This window comes from Medicago sativa, chromosome 5 (genome assembly GCF_051527215.1).
Source record: "Medicago sativa cultivar Bolivia chromosome 5, Bolivia_mono, whole genome shotgun sequence".
NCBI lineage: Eukaryota > Viridiplantae > Streptophyta > Magnoliopsida > Fabales > Fabaceae > Medicago > Medicago sativa.
Window position 1 is genome coordinate 32,230,684 of NC_140753.1, and position 6,245 is coordinate 32,236,928.

General features: G+C 33.9%; 1 long non-coding RNA gene across 3 annotated transcripts; it reads right to left on the minus strand.

Moving 5' to 3' along the window:
• Nucleotides 1-2,012: 2,012 nt before the first annotated feature.
• Nucleotides 2,013-5,258, minus strand: LOC146921823 (uncharacterized). Of its 3 annotated transcripts, XR_015012243.1 has the most exons (5): nucleotides 4,849-5,258; nucleotides 3,927-4,085; nucleotides 3,082-3,317; nucleotides 2,660-2,703; nucleotides 2,013-2,533 (listed from the first exon to the last, which is right to left on the minus strand). It is a non-coding gene; the product is annotated as an uncharacterized LOC146921823 (long non-coding RNA). The 3 variants fall into 3 exon arrangements; XR_015012245.1 differs by lacking the exon at nucleotides 2,660-2,703; XR_015012244.1 differs by lacking the exon at nucleotides 2,660-2,703 and having other exon boundaries at nucleotides 2,013-2,605.
• Between the last annotated feature and the right edge of the window lie 987 nt (nucleotides 5,259-6,245).

Here is a 6,245-nt window from a genome sequence, read left to right on the forward strand (position 1 = left end):
CAGAATCCAAAAAAATCACAATTGCTAAAGCAGATCTGAGTATTTTAGAGTTTGACGGTTTCTTGATTGTCTTATTATCAAACCCCAGAAAAGTGGTTGTTTATTATTTCATCCTTCATCTTAAATCATGATGGGTTTGAATTGCACAACCCATGTGGTGCCCAGATCTGAAGAAGGAAATGAAGAGGAGGATGAGAAGACTATGATTGGTATAATTTTTTGAATAAAATCATTATTTTCGACGTCGAAATGGTCTAAAATCAGTCGGGTTTACGAGGGTCTGAACCGGGTCTGTGTGACCCGGCTGGAGGTTGAAGATGATTAGCGATGACTTATTTTTATTTTCTATCAGCTTGTTTATATAAATATGAATCACGGAAAATACAGTCAATAAGTTGCATGCGTCGCAGTGGTATATTTTTCGTTGAACGGTTTGAGGGTCGCGAGTTCGATTCTCGTTTTTACTTTTACGGCAGATTTTATTTTTTATCTTTATCTGCTTGAACCTGCTTGAAAAAAGAAAAAAAAACAGCACTGATTAAAAAGAAGAAAAGTCAATTTTCATCCAACCCACACCAAGTATCGAACCAGGTTCTCTCAAGGCTTCTCCCACACCAAGTATCGAACCAGGTTCTCTCAAGAGGCTAAGGCTACGAGGAGCTCAGTAATATATATTATTTTACCACCAGGCCATACGAATTTTCTGCTCATATATAGTTACGTTTGGTATATAATTATAATGAACTCATGCTGAATGAAAATTACGTTAATGTATCGATTTTCTGCTCACCACTGTTTTCTTTCTTCTTCTTTATCCTCTCTCCTTTTTCTTTATCCTTTCACACGAAATTGCATTCCCACACCTTCAAGTGCCATATGCTGTATTCAATTTAAATCAATTTCATATTTCCAGAACCATTTTTAAATTCAGGGGTTTTTTTTTATCCATAACTAATAAAAATTTCAGTTTTGAGTGTTTAAAGATGCAGAAAATTGCTTGAAATCACAAAGAAATGGTATTTGGTTCTTGATTTTAGGTTAAAATTGAGTTTTTGGTGTTAAAATGGCTTAAAGTTATGGTTTTTCTCTTCCGGGTCACCTGGGTTTCAACCGGGTTGTGTTCGACCCGTCTGGAGGTTGAAGATGAAGTTCAAAAAACAAAAAAATTAATAAGACATACAAAAAAATTAATAAGACATCATCTTTGTCACACAACACAAGAAGAACAAGCGACCTTTATCGTCAACATCCGATTTACACCAACTGTACCAAGCATTTTAATTGATCGTTATGATTTTATTTCATATTTAATTCTAAACCGTAATGTAAATTGAGACCATTTAAAGCATAATTAAAGTAATAAAAGTTCAATTGATTTTTACTCAAAAAAAAAAAAATCAATTGATTTATACATTATATTATGATTAAATATTGTAACCAAAAAAAAATATTATGATTAAATGTTTCTAAATATACATGTGAAATTAAAATTTTATACCGAAATTTTAATTATGTTGATAGTTTGTCGGATTTACTTACATGGCAGATTTAGATCATCGGAATTTCAATTCTTAGTTAAATTAGGTCACATCATATTCAACAATCGGAATGATTTTATTTGATATTTTAGTCAGCTGGGAATGTTTTGCTCATCGGAGGAACATTTTTTCATGTTGATTAGGTTTTTAAAGTGATAGTTTGTCAAAGTGACTTATCCCAGATATTCAAATTTTCAATTCATGCTTCATTCTTAGTTGAAATGTCATAATCAATAGTCGAGTAAAATATATTTGATTTTGTTAGTCATATGGGTCTATTTTGATCGTCAGAAAAATGTCATTCCATGTCAACTAATTTCTCGAAAGATAGTTTGTCGAATTTACTTATACCAAAAACACACACATAGTAGACACAAACAATTTCCGTCTCAAAATTTGTTTGTACCCTTTTTTCCCATTATTTTACTGAATACTTAAATCAATTCAATTTAAAATAACATAGAAAATTAAAAATTATCATAGAATTGAATAATATTCAATTTACACATTTTTATTTAGTACAAAAAAAAAGAGTAATTTCTACACTTAGTGACTAACATAAGTTTGTTCAAGACCACAATAATAACATATATTCGCCAAAATGTGAAAATAACACAAACATAAATTTGTTCTTGACCACAATAAAATAGAGCTAACCAAAATGCGGAAGAAGAAAAATTAATGCAAAGAGCACTCATCATCTTCACCCATCTCCTTGTTAGCATTATCAGTCTCACTTATACTTTCATGGGATGAGGTTCTAAAACACTACTTTGTAGCATGACACTTAAACATTCGATCCCATTCTTCCATATTTCGCTTCATTCTTTCTTGGTCATATCCTTTTCATCCCTTTTGTTCTTCATTTTTTCTTATTCAATATTATTTTCTTGAAGTTGTAATGTTAGTGCCTCAATTTTAGCTTCTTCTGATGATACACATCAATGGGGATGGAAGGTGAAGTTGAAGGTGGATGAGAGGAAACCCTTCCTCTACTGTCATCAATAAGCAATAGAGATCAATCAAATTTTGTCAAGTTCATAAAGAAAGAAAAAACCTGCAGAATTCTGCATAAAAAAACAGCACAGCCCGTGAAAGAAGTTATACGAAAAACAGCATACCGCAAACAACTCAGCCTCATTCCCTCCGCTCTCAGCCGATCCAACTTACATTGTTAAGATAAACATATATTAGAGCAGAAAGGATGTCAAAAACATAATCTCAGATAAGAAAAATTAGTGGCAGTGAAAGTAGGCATGGATGTGGATTGGAAACAAATATGATAATTGTGCTTTGAAAGTATAGCATCGTTCTCCTTAACCATTTCCAGGAACATTAGTACTAGTCATAGCATCAGTTCTCATTAATCATGTTAACACAAAATTAATCATGTTGACGCAAACACAAAATGAAGACGATTTTGTATATAGTTATCAAATCCTGGCGTGATACTAATTTATGTTTCTCTCACATTATTCATGGAATAGTACTTAACCAAAACAAAAACCCAAAAATGACAGATGAAGATGTAAAAGAACCAAACCTGATACATCTTTCCTGTGTCCAACATCCCTTCACTCTCACAAGCTGAACTTTCCTTTTCTCAGGGCATCATTTCCACTGTCTTTCTTTGTGCCTTCATCTTCTTTGCTTTGCAGGTGGTGGTGTCACATGTGTAGGTGGTGGAGGGGCTTGTGGTAAATCATGCGAACGGAGGCGCTTCTTGTTGGCTGCCTTAAGAGCTCCAGGTTGTACAAACCTTGAACGACCCTTCACAAACTAAATAAGATCACAATCATAAATACGGAGGTATTTGATTGGTCCAAAAAAGAAAAAATAACTATAGGAATCAAAAGTAAAATTAAGATCACAATTTCATGTGCATAATCACAGTCTGACATCAACAAAACGTAATGAATATATAGATAATTCTCAAACTATTTGAAACCATTATGAATAAACTACTCACAAACATAGTGCTATTTTCCATAACTTTAGTTTAGTCTTGTACGAGTCGGTATGACTAAACTTTTTGAAAATCGTATATAAGAAAAGAAAATTTGAATCTTGAAAAGACAGAATGTTTTAATCCTCCTATACATGCAGCAGATAAGAATGCAAACAGCCCACTTCAATGTTAAATTTAGGTTCTTTGTTTTGAGAAGTGGTTGAGAATGAATTTGTAATGGATGTCTATAACACAGTTAAACAATATCATACATTTCTAGCTAACGCATAAACTATCCTTTAAACACCAAATATAAGTGACATAATTAGTTAAGAAAAATATCATATACACTATCCTTTAAACACCAATGTGATAAAACAGGTTTAGAGCAAGAAATCAATAAAAAAAGGTTCTAAAGTTTCAGGATCAATAAATCATACCGATGAAGATTTTTTAGTGGCAGAAGAAGATTCAACAAGGGATTGGGCGAGAATTGGCAGATTGAGAGTGCTAATCCTTTTATTATTATCTTGAATTCTTTTGAGTCGTGCATACTCAAATGGTGTCATCTTTTTCACAAGGTCGAGCCTCCAAAAACACTGCAAGCATTGAAGATAAACAAGTCAAAACGATGCAAATAGCAAAGCATACTAGGATAACAAAAAAACAAGAAAAACAGTTAGGCTTTGTGCACAATGGATACGATACAAGTGTGTTTAGGCTTTGTGCATAAATCACTTACTTGTTCAAAAATCTATAACCTCATATATATACAAAATCCAACAATCATCATGCCAAGATTTGTCATGCTAATCTTTTGATGTAAGACATACCAAGAACATGAAATAAAGTCCATTGCACGTATGATATAAGATTATTTAAAAGTTTTGATTTAAAGTGGGGAGAAGATGTCAGCCACGACATAGTTTCATGGCTCTTACTTCTTCTTCGTAAAAGATGCTATCAACTAAAGAAACCAGTGAACCAACCCAAATTTTTTTAAATTTTTTTTTCATAAACAAATCTCAACCCCACCAAACAAAATCAAAAAGACCCTGTTGTTCCACATATCAGCAACATCGAAAAAATCAATTTTTTCTTAAAAACAAGAAAAACCTAGAAAAAAATAGAGACATAACCTCAAACCTAAGATCCAAACAAGTACAAAAAAAAAGTATAAAACAGCCCATAGAAAAAAAAACAACCCTTTGTAATTTGGTGTTTTGCTAGAGAGCAGCGATTTGGCTTTGAGAATTCAAGAACAGTGAAGTAAAACCATTGGATTCATGAACTAATAAAAATTGTTGAAACAAAATTGAAATTAACAAGATAAAATTGAAGTGTGAGAGCTTTGATTATAACCTTCAAGAATCAGCAATGACACAATCAACCAAAAATAAACTAACGAAATAGAGAAATCAAACTTCTACGGTATGTAGTTTTTTAAGAAACGGTGAATTTTTTAAATTTGGGGTTTTTTCTACGTGAGAGGTGATTTAGGGTTTTTCCAACTAAGAAGTGATTTGGGGCTTTTCTGAAGGATTAGCCATGGTTATGGATGGTGGTTTGCGGTGATGATGGATGATGAAGGATTTGCCATGGTTATTGTGAATGATTTGTGATGAAGGAGAAAGGATGGTGAATGTCACCTTCTCCGGTGTGAGGTCGATGGAGAAAGTGAGAAGACGAAAGATGATTATTATTTTTTATGTTTTATAATAAAGAGTTTTGAGTGAGAAGAAGGAGTCAAAATTTTCACTCAAATTTCATTTGCCGCTAAAATCAAGTGAGTTCCGCTTTCTAGAAAATAACATTGTGACATGTGACCAAAATGTCGCATGAACTGTCGTAAAAAGCCAAAAAAATCATCTTGCAACAGTTGTGCCAAAGTGTCGCAATACAAGGGTTTTTTTTTTTTTTTGGTAGTGTATACAAGGGTTTGTTTGTTACGTATTAAGACCACGTTTGTTATAGTTTAAAAAAAATCACTTTACTAAAAAAAATCACTTTTAAGAATTCTACATCCGTTTGTTACGACTTTTTTTAAAAATATCAAAAAACAACTTCAAATGAGAAGTTGTTAAAAGTAGTTTCTCAAAAAATTTATTTTTTTTAGAGGAGATAGAAAATAATGGTAAAAATATTGAACTAATTTTGTAACAAAAATCATTTTTATACAGTTGTATCGAAATCCCTTCTTATGACCTTTTTGTTGTGTCTAGCGGCTATTTTTTGTTTTAGCGCTGTTTCGCGTAAGGTCGCCCCGATTCTGACTTCGTCGACGAATTCGAGCTCCTCACGTAGATTTGCCGTGTTGGTGGGGAAGTCAGTGTTGTAGTCCGTGCGCCATGTGAGTTCAGTTAACTCAATGGGCAAGACCGCTTCTGTCCCATACGTGAGTCGAAAAGGTGACTCGCCAGTCGTGGAATGGGGAGTGGTTTTTAGGATTATAAAAACGGGGGAGCTTATATTTTCCCACACACGGCGCCACTGATCGTACCTGATCAGAAGGTGACTGCCGGTGCTTTGAATGCGGTGGTTGTGACGGTGGTGGAACACGTCAGAATGCTTCTTGGAGCAGATGGGGGGGGGGGTGTACCTGCAGGCACTACGACGCTCAAGTCAGTAGAGATCAGAGAGTGAGGGTTTTAGAGGAAGAAGAATTCTACCTTGGGGACTGCAATGAGTCCCCTATTTATAGAGGTGGAGAGCCGCAGAGCCGTTGGAAAGGCACATCTGGCTCCGACGGTTACGAAATC